Raw genomic sequence first — 15,121 nt, 5'->3', positions numbered from 1 at the left:
CTGTCAATTTTGGGTTTAACCACTTGAAATTTTAGATGTAGGTTACCTGGACAAGTGTCAAACTTTTTAATTATATATATATATATACATATATATATATATATATACATAAAGTTATGAAGAGTCCAAGGATGGAGTACTGTTGCCACATTTGGGCAGGAGCTGCTAGAAAGGACTTATCCTGCCTTGATAGAGTTCAAAATAGACTTCCTAGCCTCGTAGGGGATGTCCTTTTCCCTTCCCTGCAAGCTTTCTCACAGAAAAGATGTTGCGAGTTTGTTTCTGCTTTATCGTTATTTTTCATGGCAAGTGCTCGACTGAGCTCCAATCTATGGTCCCCCCTCGCCAAACTTTCACAAGAAACACCCGTCTAGCAGAAAACACTATCAATAATTTCCCCCACTCTTTATTTGTGCCTAAACCTAAACGTAGATTCCATGAACAAAGCTTCTTTCTTAGAACTGCACGCCTATGGAATTGTCTTCCGTTTTCCTGCTTTCAGGCTGACTACAATATGGTTGTCTTCAAGTCTAATGTAAACAAGTTTTTGATGAACCGTTCCATATAAGTTAACAAATTTACTGAATTTCCATTACTAACGATTACTTTATTGTCCAATTGTCTACTGTACACTCTTTAACCCTTATCCTCAAGTGGCCTCTTAGCCTTGATAAGTGGTGGTGCCTATGTAAAAAAAAAAAAAAAAAGTACATAGGGCCTGAGCAAAGCCGGGCTGAACTACTAGTTCAAATATAAACCTGACTATTGCAAAAATTGTTAGGAGGTGAATGTAGCTAAGTGGATAATAATACAGACTGGCGAGCTAGGTGTGCAAAGTTCAAATCCAGTTTGTTTTGCAAAAAAAAAAAAAAAAAAAAAAACTTTCACTTAGGTAAGTTAGCAACCTTCACGTGGTTGTTCCTATAAGTACCCAATGTCTTTCCAGAATAAATTCTAACTAGAAAGATATCAGGGAAACGAATGCCAACCATAATCAGCTGAGTCATACAAACTGAATAAATGAACGATGCTCAACGGCAAGAGCAACAGCAGCAAAAGATTGCGTAACCTTTGCTTCGTTATAAATTCCTCGTTTCAAGGGGTGGGGTGGGGGTGGGATGTCAGTTTCTTCTTGAAACAGGAGGGTTGGTGCTATGATGTGATAGCTGTAAGCCTGGGTTAGAGCCAGATAATGCCAGACGGGTTAAAAGACTTTTGGCGTGGCATCGAATGAGTCATACGCAGCTCTGCCAGACGGTCGGCAAAGGACAGCTTGACATCTCATTTCAAACGTTAACATATCGATTTTCTTGCCCTCTTGTAGGTTGTTCACGTCCAAAATTACTTATAAACATATGCGACTTACCCTGGGGTAGAAGACATACAAAGTGCGTAAGGTATTTGAGAACATCCGTTATTTCGGCGAAATTTTTTATTTATTTATTTTTACTATATCTGTAACAGAGCGCAGACGCCATGCGAAATGACGTCATTGTTAGCAAAAGACGGCACTTGTTGAGTTTAATTAAAACGTTAATATATATATATATATATAACTACTTCATTTACTCACATTAATTTAATATACGAAAGTATAGATTTATGCGTAAACTTTAAGTATTTACTTCAAAAGTGCTCAATACGTAGGTAGAGCTAGTTAGTAATTCATAAATTATTTATGGCGATTAAGTTACACTGAATATTCTGCGTTTCATCCACTATAGGATTCGTCAGGCTTATGCGCATAAGCCTGACGAATCCTATAGTGGATGAAACGCAGAATATTCAGTGTAGCTTAATCGCCATATATATTTTATAAATTACTATATATATATATATATATATATATATATATATATATATATATATATATATATATATAGTACCCGTTATGGAGTAAATTTTCATACAAACAATCAATTTGGTCAAGTAGTTTTTTTTTCTTTTCTTTAGGAAAATCAAATTTTAATGAAGTCGATCGTGTTGCGGCCATTTCGCGTACGAGGAGGGGGTGCCTTTGAAAGTGATTAACAAAGGACAACATTAAAAAGGGATTTTTAAAAAAAATGAAAAAAGGACAGAGAAACTCTGTAAAAAATAAGTTTAAAAAACTAAAAAAATTTATCTAGGTATTTTTTCTGCCCAGGGTTTCAAAATAAGCTCGTCAAATTTTGACAAACTTTAAGCGGTGATTGGAGTTATCTCCCGTGTCCCTCTTCCTCATCCGTGAAATACGCAAGATAAATACGACACAATCGATCTCATTAATATTTAATTTTCCTCTGTAAAAAAAAAAAAACAAAAAAAAAAACTACTTGATCAAATTACGTGTTTTTTTTATATGAAAAATTTATTCCATAACGAGTACGTACAATATATATATATATATATATATATATATATATATATATATTTGGTCCTCCGACAAAAGGAGGGTGGACCTTGGACCTATAAATTCGCCCTTGTCCGTTCGTACTTTTCTCAATGACTACGCCTTGGAATTTTTTGAAATTTTGCACAAACATTAAACATGATATGAGTAAAAAAGTAACAGAACGGATTTTTAGGGAAAACTCCGGGTGCCCCCTCCACAGGTTGCCTGTCGGGTTAAAATGGATAAAATTGACACTTTTGTGCTTATTAAAAAAAAAAAAAAAAAAAAAAAAACATGCCTTGGACTTTTATAAAACTTTCTGAAAAGTTGTAACTAACTGATTTCTATATAATTTTGTTTGTCTATACTTCGCGATAACTATTGGGTGTGCCCCAGGGGCTCTTTTAGGTCTAATAAAAACACTCCATTTTTGGGACTATTTTACCATATTTGTCCCAAATTTTCTGTGTATGTCTATTTAGCAGTTTTGCATGGTGCTGAACTCAAATTTAAACATGTTAAGGCCTTGGAGACTTTTGAGGCTAAATGGGATGGGGGGGGCAAATGATAGAAAATAGAAATAGAGAAAATTCGAGAAATAGAGATAAAACAAAGAAAGTAAAAAAAAAATAAAGAAATAGAGAAAGAAAATAAAGGAATAAAAAGAGAAATAGAGAGAAATTGAGAAAAATAAAGGTAGAGAAAAAAATCGAGAAAGAAAAATCGAAAAATAGAGAAAAAGAAAAAAAAATCAATAAAAAGAAAAGAGAAATAGAGAAAATAAAAATAAAATATAGAGAAAAAAAAACTCGGGAAGCAAAAAAATAAAAAAAATTTTTTAAATAAGAGGGAAAGAGAGAAACGAGAAGGGAGTGAACCAGAGTGAGAAAACGATAAGAGGACAACGATAGAAGGAATATATATATATATATATATATATATATATATATATATATATATATATATATAAAATGAAAATTACAATTAAATTTACCAAAAATGATCCAAGATGGTAAAATTAAAGTATATTATAAATATTAAAGAATTAATATCTCAGCCAGATGTAAAAGCTCGATAAAACCAAATAGGAAATAGAGCTTATAATATATATAATATTGGAAATTCAATTAACTTTCTTGAAGTTATACATTTGGATTTTACCGTCACTGGATTATTTATCTTCCACCAGACTATCCATTCATGTGTAATCACCTTTTTCTTCACCATATTCCCTCTGCTTCACTTTTTTTTTTTTAAGTAAGATATATATATATATATATATATATATATATATATATATATATATATATATACACTCGGGTTTTTTTATTCAAAAGTAATGGACTAGTGAATTTAACGAGGTTGTTAGATAGTGCTCAATAAAAAGAGCTGATAATACTTGTTTATTGTTATGCTCACATCCCGCTGCTACAAACAGCCACTTGTTTCAATCAAACAACAGATATCATCAGGCAGCGACTTGACTATTCAAATGTTCAATGAATAACCCATTATAAAAGTTTATTCATTGAACATTTGAATAGTCAAGTCGCTGCCTGATGATATCTGTTTTTTGATTGAAACAAGTGGCTGTTTGTAGCAGCGGGATGTGAGCATGTTTATATAACAATAAACAAGTATATATATATATATATATATATATATATATATATAGATAGATAGATAGAGAGAGAGAGAGAGAGAGAGAGATTTAAAAACCACATCGAGAAAATGCCAAGATTATAGGTTGCTCAGCAGAAAAGTAAATTTTAAGAGACTACGATAATTAACAAACAGAAGTTCTCCCCTCTGTTTAATCGAATGTGTCAAAATGGCCATCAACTCCGATTTCAAATTGTAACGATTTCAAAATAGCTGAGCATTGCATAATACCTATTTGTAACTAATCAGATTCGGAAAGATCAAAGCCACAATTACAAATGACCAGGAATCAATTAGCCTCTTTTTTTATTATCTTCTCGAAGATTTATAACATCGGTTCAATACGTATATGTTTAAATAGCTATTCCTTTGCGTGTAACATGGTGAAATGTAATATTTCTGCTATGCATAAACGAATGGAGGCACGTGAAATATCTTTATTGTCGGTGGCGGTAAGAGATGTGGATTAGTGAGGGAAAAAGAAATAAAGAGAAAAAATAGAGAAAAAGTAAAAGAGAAAAGAAAAAAGAAAATAAAAAAATAAAAGAATAAAGAGAAAAAGAATAGAAAAAAGAAAAAGGACAAAAAGAAAAGAAAAGGACAAAAAGAAAAGAAAAGGACAAAAAGAAAAGGGAAAAGAAAAGAAAAAAGGCAAAAGAAAAGAAAGGGAAAAGGACAGAAAAAGGGAAAAGAAAAGAAAAAAGGGAAAAGAAAAGGAAAAAGGGGAAAGAAAAGAAAAAGAAACCCCACGCACAATAATTGGAAGGGTAGATTTGCCGGCCCTGGACGAGAAATCACCCCACCTATAATTTTAACCGGTATTTTGCCGTTGATATATTTTTACGATCTAATTCAGCGTAGCATAAACACACTCAACCTTTCCATGTTAAGAACGGCTTTCGGAATAAACACCCCTAACTTCGAAAACCATGCTACTTGTAGTTGATGGGCAGAAAGCAGAAGCTCTCAATATTAATGCTGGAGTTCCTCAGGGGTCCATCCTGGGCCCAACTTTCTTCCTGATCTACATAAACGATCTTCCAAATCACATCCTTACATCATTCGTAGACATTTATGCTGACGACACTACAATCTACGGTAGCACATCAAAGACCGTAAACGACCAAGTTCTCTCTGATTCTCTCTCTCCTCTGATCTCAAGCAAGTGGTACAATGGGGAAAGAGGTGACTGGTTACTTTTAATGCATCTAAAACCAAGCTTCTATCTCTACACCATCTACGCCCTCATGCAAATCTGGCATCGGTTGAAATGAATGGCTCTCGTCTTGGGGAGGCTTCATGTTTTGACAAGCTTCTGGGCTTGACCTTTACTCCTGACCTGAAATTGAACACGTATATCAAATCCGTTGCCAGCTGACTACATTTTGATTGTCTTCAAGTCCAATGTAAACAAGTTCTTGATGAACCGTCTCCCTAAGTAATCTAATTTACAAAGTTTCGACTACTCATGTTTACTACGCTATAATCACATTGACTAATGTATACCCATTAACCCTTATCCTCGAGTGTCCTCCGGGCCTTAATAAGTGTTGATTCCTATGTAAAATAAAACAAAACAGAAAAATATACTAAAACATACTAGAAAAATTATAGTTCAGATCCGCCATGGCTTTTTTAAGGAGGGGGGGTCCAAAACTGACGCTATCAGCTTCAGGTTATAATTACATAACCATTTCTGATTTCCTGCAAGCGCTAACTGCGGGATTTCCCTGCCAACGTAGCCCCCGCCCCGACCCAAAGCATTTGATTTGACAATAGAGTGTTTTTTTTGTTTGTTTTTTTTTTTGTCGCTAACTTGTTGCGGAGGTTTCATCTCAACAATTATTTTTTTCTAAACCATCCACCATGTTTGTTTTGTTCACGCAGGTGGTACGACTTCTGCTAACGATTATATTATTTTGGACAATTAATCATGTTAAGTTTTTTGTTTTTTCTTCTGGTGTTGTGTAGTCGGGATTACATATTGAGACAGTGTATATTGTCGTTGACACAAGACATTCATAACAAGGGATAAATATATAACGGAGATTCAGAACGAAGGATGATAATGTATTTATATAGATTACACACACAGTTTATATTTATAACACATAAGAGATGCGAATTCATTATTGAAGGAGGGGAATGCGTAATACAATTCTTTTATATCAGAGGGGGAGAATCATTACTGATTATGGAGGAGGGGACATTGCTTGGAAGGGTGATATGCACAGTTCGTTTACAACATGATGGACAAAACATGTTTACCTTCTCCTTTTTGGGTGGAATGACCACAGACGAAGACGACAGTTTACAAATATTAGATGATTCTTTATTCATACCAGCTGGATGATTGATGATTGTCAGGGATTCAAGCTTTTACGATTACATTGTCTCCTCCTGCCCTCTTCGCCTCTAAGGGGCATCAGCTCCCAGTGTGGCCGACTCGAGCTCTCTCTGGCTTTGTCCCTCACTGTGTCTGCGATTGACTCACTAACTTCGAACTCTGTCTCAATATATTGAGAATCTCCTTTCTCGATGACGTCAGAGGCGTGGTCAACCAATGTAACTTTATCACGTTTCAATTTAACCACGCCCTTTGCACATGTATCTACACACCTCTGGTAAACAAACTCCCAAATTTAATTGTATCTCTTTTTAACCTATTTCGTTAATTGTTTCAAAAACTTGTATTGTTCATTCTTTTAACTGACATATTTAATATTCAGTTATTTCTAAAAGAACGAACAATCGACTGCATTCCTAGGATTAAATATCTATTATCTTTTAACACTTGCGTACTGGGTTCGATTCTAGCCTTTTCCTAATATCATTTTCAAACTTATCTAGTTTTGCTTTCTTTCTTTCTTACTGGGGTCTGTCCCTTTTCATAACGATGGTCGGGCGCATGCCTATGCCAAGTGCACCTATTTGTCCCAAATTATTCTAGCAAAACACCTAGATATTTACCAGATTAACAAATAAAAAATAAAAAAATAAATAAATAAAAATAAATAAAAAAATAAAAGAAAAACTTTGTTGTGAAGAAGTAGTCTTTTAGTGTCTTATATAATTTGAATTAAAATATTTTTAAAAATTATGCTGTGAAACATACCGGTACTAACCCTAACCGTACTATAATTTTAGATTGGATTTTCAAGTTCAATTCAGTTTTGACGATATCGTGTTTATTAAATTGTTAAGTGAAAATACAGAATAGTTAACAAATACCTCCCTATGTTAAGAATGAGGTTCTAAATCTGTCTATAAACTGCAGAAGTACTAGCATATATTTAAATAAATATTTTAATTTTTTAAACAAATTATATTTTATATATGGTGTGGAACGATAAAATTGTCACACTTGGAAAAAAAACCTACATGATTCCATTTCCGTTTGATAAACATCGATTTTTTGTTTTTGTTTTTTTGTCACAAACCGTCTACTAGTTGGCCAGTTGTGTACAAATCTCAAGAGCAATAGGAGCCTTCTATCATGTCTGAAAGTGACACAATGTTTAACGAGCAAGATCAGAGATGCGCCGCTCTACAACTCATGCTCTCTTCCGATCCAAGTTATGACAACAGGACCATTGCCAGCACCTTCAAAATGCATCGCTGGATTGCCACGAATAACAGGAACGTGCCCAGGGTGATGAAAACAAAGTTTCTGGACACGGTTATGGGCTTTGGTGTGATTTCAAGTGAGGGTCACATCATGCCACCTCACATCTTCGAAGTCAGCTTGAAAGTCAACACCAAAGTGTAGCTGGATGTGCTGAAGAGTGTGGTGATGCCCTGGTGCAATCAGGTGGCCGCTGATAGATCCTGGATGTTGCAACAGGATTCGGCGCACCCCCAGTCCAAAGGGACCCAGGCTTGGTTTCAACTTTGTATCCTTCTCTCACTGCCCCCTCCTCCCCCGACCTGAACCTGCTGGACTACTTCGTTTGGTCAAACGTCGAGAACATCACCAACATGAACTTCCGCAACACCAAAGCCAGCCTGATCGCTGCCATACGCCGAGTATTCGCCGAGCTCCTGTCGGCACTTGTGGAAAAGGCATGCTCCCAGTTCCGGACCCATATCGAGGTGACGATTGAAGCTGAAGGCGGCTACATTGAATAGATGTCAACTCTACTACATCGTCAAGTTACGTGAATCAATTTTTTTGATAAAACTTTTAAAATAAGGCTTTAGCATTGTTTTATTTGGGGCAACAAATTTATCGTTCAATTCTGTAAAACTCGCTTAAGGACTTCTTTTCATTATATCTTTGTACATTCCACTTTTATATCGATTGTGTTGACAACCGATAATAAGCCTGAAACAGCGATTTTTATTCTATTAATACGTACCCTTTAGTCCTCAAATTTCAGGACTGATGTTTCTGATAAAGGTGGAAAAATTGCTCTTTACTGGAAAGCACATTATCCATATAAAATTATCGTTTAGTAGTTTTTGACCTTGAAATAATATTTGAGTTTTTTTTTTTTTTTGACCTTGAAATAATATTTCTGAGTTTTTTTTGTTTTATTTTTTTTTGACCTTGAAATAATATTTCTGTTTGTTTTTTTTTGTTTTATTTATTTTTTTTGACCTTGAAATAATATTTCTGAGTTTTTTTTGTTTTATTTTTTTTGACCTTGTTTTTTTTTGTTTTATTTATTTTTTTTTACCTTGAAATAATATTTCTGTTTGTTTTTTTTTTGTTTTATTTATTTTTTTTTTACCTTGAAATAATATTTCTGTTTGTTTTTTTGTTTTATTTATTTTTTTTGACCTTGAAATAATATTTCTGTTTGTTTTTTTTTTTGTTTTTTTTTTTTTTTTTGACCTTGAAATAATATTTCTGGGGTTTTGTTGTTTTATTTATTTTTTTTTGACCTTGAAATAATATTTCTGTTTTTTTTTTTGTTTTATTTTTTTTTATCTTGAAATAATATTTCCGTTTCTTTTTTCTCCATATATCAAGTGACTTCATGCCTTGTCTGGACTAATTTCCATAAAAAGAAAACATATACTCAATAGATTTTAACAGAGTTACGTTCATCATTTTATAATCTTTAATGACGTACATTTTTGTAGCTACTGCATGTGGCTTTTTCGAAAAAAAAAATTAACTATACTCTAATTTAATTTACATTTACCAAGTGCTTTTTTTCTTTTTCCAGAATTTATATCAGATTATTAAAAAAAAAAAAAACATTAGCCCAGATACACTGCAAGTTATTTTGAACAAAAGAAAAATTTAAACAATTTCAGCAAGCTAAAAATATACAGATAGAAAAAAATGTTTGCACCCATGCAGGATATGAACCATGCTATTTTTTAAATAAGATTTTCAAGTAAAATTCAACATTTACGGTATCTTTTTTTTTTTAAATTGTTATGTGAAAGCAGAATAGTTACAAAACAACCCCTCTCCATGTTAAGAATGGGTTTCTAAATAATACCGTTATTATTTCAGCACGATCCGTATTCTGCATACGTATCACATTTTTACTGCGTTTGGTCACAGTTATTACATTTTTTTTTAACTTACGAATTCTCGATTATTATCTATCACACATAAAAGTTAAAAGACCTCATTCATAGAAAGTCATATTGGATTAGTCTACGTTTAAGAGGCAAACATAGATGCCGTCTAATATTGAAACACAAAATATTGAAAAAAAAAAAAAAATCCAAACATTTTCGGAAGAGTAAAACTATACAGATAGGTAGAAAATTAGGTCCTTATTTTATCGCCGAAACTGGGGACGCCATTTTATTTCGAGCACCTGTCGATTAGAATCAGAGGGAGAGATCAGTATTTTAAACTATGGCCGAAGTTAGAAATAAATAACAAAAAAATTAAACTAGATAAACTTTCGGAAAGAACTAAGTGAAAGAGAATATATATCCATAATTGTTTAATTGGAAATCTTTCGATTTAATAAAAACGGGAAAGTTTTTCATTTGATTTTAGGTTAATTTATTTTTTCCGGGAGCAATCGTTCTCCAGTTTAATTTTTTTGTTATTTATTTCATGCCTCGGTCATAGTTTAATGATTTCTCCCTTGGATTTTAACAGCAGGTGCGTGAAATAAAAGGTAAATTTATACAAATACCGTGACAGCGAATTAGTAGAAAAAAATGTACCCTAACCCTAACCCTAACCCAGTTTTCAGATTCGTGTTCAGCACACCGAAACGTAACAGAATACTACGTAAAAGATTTTACTAATTCGCTGTCACGGTGTTTGTATAATAATACCAAATAAAATGGCGTATTCAGTTTCGGCGATAAAGTGTAGAAGCACCGAAAATTAAATTTGCTTACGTTTGGTAAATGCTATTGCTGTATATTTTTGTTTTCGATTTCTCGGGTGTTAACTATACTACATCTTTGCAAAATATATTGCTTTTAAACTGGCGGATGCTTATACAGAATATGAACCGTGCTTTTTTTTTTTTAGATAAGATTTTCAAGTTCAATTCAATTGTTACAATGCTTTGTTTATTAATTTTATAGGTTAAAGCATACATAAGTTACAAAACGCCCTCCCTTGTATTAAGAATGGCTTTCTAAATAATAACGTTATTATTTCAGTATGGTCCGTATTCTGCATATTATTTTCCGTAGAAATTTGGGTGCTTTGGGAAATTTTTGGTACCGCACTATATTTAAATATTTTTTTCTGGTTAAATTCAAGTTTCACGAGATCTTTATTATTATTGTTATTAAATCGTTAGACGGAAGCACAGAATAGTTACAACCCCCCCCCAAAGAATGGTCTTTGAAAGAATAACGTTAGGGTTTGTATTACTGTACACATAGATTCGAAAAAGTTGTCAAAAGCAAATATATAACAAATAAATGTTATCAAAGGCAAGATAAGTTACTTTTCTACTAAACTGGATATATTTTTTGTGTTTTTATTCAATGTAACATGTTTATTCAGCTCGAAAAACATACAGTGTTTACCGATGTATTGGAAAATTCAAAATGGCGTCTGACTCTCTCTTTAACACGGTAAGTTTGGGAAAAGGTGTTATAAATAATAATAAACTAGACAAAATACTGTTAGAAATTCACCGAATATATGTCAACTTATGTCACGGTAACATATATTGAGCGAATTTCTAACAGTATTTTGTCTAGTTTATTATTTATAACACCTTTTCCCAAACTTACCCTGTTAAAGAGAGAGTCAGACGCCATTTTGAATTTTCCAATACATCGGTAAACACTGTATGCTTTTCGAGCTGAATGAACATGTTACATTGAATACAAGCACGAAAATTATATCCAGTTTAGTAGAAAAGTAACTTATCTTGCCTTTGATAACATTTATTTGTTATATATTTGTTTTTGAAAACTTTTTCGAATCTATGTGTACAGTAATACAAACCATAACGTTATTATTTAAACGCGGTACAAAACGTACATGGGTACCGAAATTTGTATGTCGAAAATTTAAGTATCTTAAACAGATATGTTGGCCAAAGGAATACACAATTTAAAAATAACTAAACATTTACTTACAAAGAAGGTGTATTCTCCATGTAACAATCCAGGACTGACCGGAAGTAGTTGAAAAGGGAGATAACTCATTTCTGTTAAATGTGCATGGGTCGAGATTCTGACCAAAATGACAGCTTTGTGTTTCACTCCAGCTGGCTGCTGTCAGGCAACGTCCTAATTTATGGTCGCCTGTTATTTCTATTGTAAATTGCTTTAGGCTGAATTTAATAATTTATCTTACTTGAAACTACGTTTGATTATGCAAGAAAAAAGGGTATTAAAAAAAACAAATTTTGAGAACGTCTTCAACGCTAAAATCGTTCTAAATTTCACGAAATTTAAAATAAAATCTGTCTTCTTATTGGAAGAAGAAGATAATTATTAACGAAAAATGGTTTTCAAGAAAGAAACGAGGGATTGTTCATTTAAGCTAACAAACGGAAAAAAAAAAAAAAAAAAAAAAAAACGAGGGAGGGGAGATAAAAAATTGAATCTATAATATAAATCTCACCTGCCTGTTTAAATGTATGTATGTATGTATCTATGCCTAAAACTTTCGATAGAGGCGACGGATTTTCACAAGACCAGTCTCTTTTGAAGCTCGACCCTTCGGACGACAAATATCGAAAAATCGTCTAAAAACATCAACTTCTTCACCTTCAACGGTGCACTTTTCTACAAAGATGAGTCGCTTATTTTTCGCCGATATTTTCGACAGCCATCCCCTCTTTTCGATTGACTGGTCGAAGTTTAAACCTACGTCACTTCCGGTTTGGTGATGAACGCAATGGCAAAGACGTCACATTTATTTTTTTGTTTTGTTTTATTTTTTTTCACGTTCTTTTCCTCATTCGCGGTACGGGTTCGAGCCTACCTGACTACTACCACTTTTTTCTCCTTTTCATTTTTTTTTTCTGCTCAGCACACACTGCCAAACACCGCGGCCAACGCCGGGCACCCAAGCTAGTATACAATAAATAAATGTTATTGTAAGAACGGTCGTAGAAAGAAGCGCCCAATAGTGACTTGTGCATAGTGTAAAAAGACACCAACGAAACTCGATAAAATGGTTTCAATGGACTTCTTGTTCTTTTATCAATTCTAATAAGTTACAATGTTAGCTTTCAAATTATGCAGTCGAAATTACCTGAATATTATTGAATTATTATTTTAAAAACAACTTTGTGTTAACAGGTGAAAAATTGCCGCTATTTTGTTAAAATCAAAAAGGGAAATTATCTCCCTTTCGAATTCTCCTGTGTTTTACGATCGTTTTCATCAAATCCTATTCTTTTTTTCTTTAATAAATAATTTTCTACGTTATCAATTGTCGATGCAATTGCTCGATTCCATCTAATTCTGGGTTCTAGCTTTAGCATGAAAAAGTGTATGTGAACGGCTATATAAATATATATATATATATATATATATATATATATATATATATATATATATATATATATAATCTCCTCTTAATGTTTAATGTATGTAGAAAAAGCGGTTCATCCTTCGTAGAGACGTGATGTCTCTCAACAAATAAGTTGCTCCGAAACCGTGTCTGGGGAGTCGGCTAATTTCATTTAATGTTTGTATATGTGATATCTACCGTCTGCATACCAGCAGTAACTATCTTAGTTGTATAGGACGCGTTGCTTGTCACATAGTAGAATATAGAGTTGTAGATAAAAATTAAAATCGAGACATAGCAATAGATTGCGACGTGTCCCATACAGTTAGGTCGTCAGTATTGCACACTTTATGCGTGTGACGACCTGGGTTCGCGCCTATGTCGGAGCACGTCACTGATGAGATGCAGAACATCGAAACCCACTTTGGTCTGGCGTTGTCCGTTGTCGATGCAATTGCTCGATTCAATCTAGTTCTGGGTTCTAACTTTATCATGAAAAAATTATATGTGAATAGGTATTTATATATCTATAATCCCTTTTATGTCTAATATATATATACTAGCAAATGTACCCGTCGTTGACTGGGTTAAAAAACAGCCTTCAGAAAATGGACTCTGATTTATGAAAGTATTATAGGTTATGAAAAGGAAGGGTTGTAAAGAGATAGCTTCGAATTTGGGGGTATCAAAACCAAAGCAAAATATGATGAAAGTAAAAATAAAATAGATAAACCCCATCATTTATTATACCATACCTGTTCACACCGAAAAACTTATCACAATATTCTGTGGATCTATATTAAAAAGACCTTGTTAAACTTTGTGACATATTCCCATTCTATAGAGGTCAGGCGCGAACGAACACCCCATAATTTTATTATACCATATTTCTACAAACTGAAACATAATTATCAAAGTATACTTACGCAGATGGATATGAAAAGTCTTTATTAAAGTTTGTGCCTATTTCCATTCTATGGAGGCCAGGCGCGAATGCAGACCCCACAATTTTATTATATCATCCCCATTTAAGTTAAAACATACTTATTAAAGTATTATTATGTACATCTATATCAAAAACACTTGTAAACGTTTTTTTTTTTTTTTTTTTTTTTTTCAATTTTTCAATTTTTTATTTCCATACTTTGTGGACCAGGCGCGTACGCAGACCCCACAATTTTAATGAACTACCGTTCTGCCAGATCAAACATACCCATTCCTGTGTCTCGATACATCTTCTATCATTATATGTGATCAGTTTTCTATAATAGTCAACCATATAGGAGCCTATTCGTGACCAGACACACACACAGACGTTCAGCTTATATATATATATATATATATATATATATATATATATATATATATATATATATATATATATATATGTGTGTGTGTGTGTGTGTGTGTGTGTGTGTGTGTGTGTGTGTTCTTCATAAGTTTCGGTTTCAATTCAAGCTGATGCACCCAAGTCATATGGATATATATTTTTTATTTTTGAAATCACAACTTTATAATATGTAAGAATCGATAGAAAATTAAATAATATATACGAAATCTGCATGAATGAATATTTAAGCGTACTTTACTACCAGGCTACGCCGGGTGTCCCTGCTAGCTTAGATAAATACTTTTGCAGTTTTAACAAAAGAGCTACAATAATATCAGGGCGTCTTGGCCTTTTGGTCAAGATCAAAGTGTAGTATCTGAATTATTGTTACCATTTTATTGTTATCTTTTTTGTTTTTACACGTCAATAAAAAATGTTTTAAAAATTGGGAGTTACTAGGACGTCCCCCAATATGAAAGGGTGAATGCGGTATTATGGTGAAAGAAGATACTAGCTGGGAGAAACTTTTGACTTTGTTTAGTTCTGGAGTGACAAGGATGACCAACGACCCCCAAAATCCCCCCTTTTGAGTTGGCCATGTGCCTAAGTTTTTTGTTCATCGTTGATTTTTTCTGTATTTTTTAACATGAATAAAAGATTTAATATCTCAAAGTGTAGTATCTGTTCTTCAGATGCTGCACTTCCATTTCTTGTTCTCTTTCGGTGGAGGAGAAATCCTTCACGACTGAGACAATTTTTATTTTTGTACCTTTTCTCCACGTTAAAAAACGACCCTGGTGTCTAACTCTGCCCCGTGGGGAGGCATAGTAAATAGGTA

At 33.3% G+C, this 15,121-nt stretch overlaps 1 long non-coding RNA gene across 1 annotated transcript in view; it reads right to left on the bottom strand.

Moving 5' to 3' along the window:
- The window catches only part of LOC145261072 (uncharacterized), a 111,563-nt gene extending 99,228 nt beyond the window's left edge, over positions 1 to 12,335 (bottom strand). Inside the window, exon 1 of the long non-coding RNA XR_013864402.1 lies at positions 11,567 to 12,335. This is a non-coding gene — a long non-coding RNA (uncharacterized LOC145261072). The remainder of the gene's footprint in view (positions 1 to 11,566) is intronic.
- Positions 12,336 to 15,121: the final 2,786 nt, after the last annotated feature.

The sequence above is a fragment of the Euprymna scolopes genome, chromosome 37, assembly GCF_053919585.1.
Source record: "Euprymna scolopes isolate OS-2025 chromosome 37, ASM5391958v1, whole genome shotgun sequence".
Classification (NCBI taxonomy): Eukaryota; Metazoa; Mollusca; class Cephalopoda; order Sepiida; family Sepiolidae; genus Euprymna; species Euprymna scolopes.
This window is presented reverse-complemented; position numbering and strand designations above follow the sequence as displayed.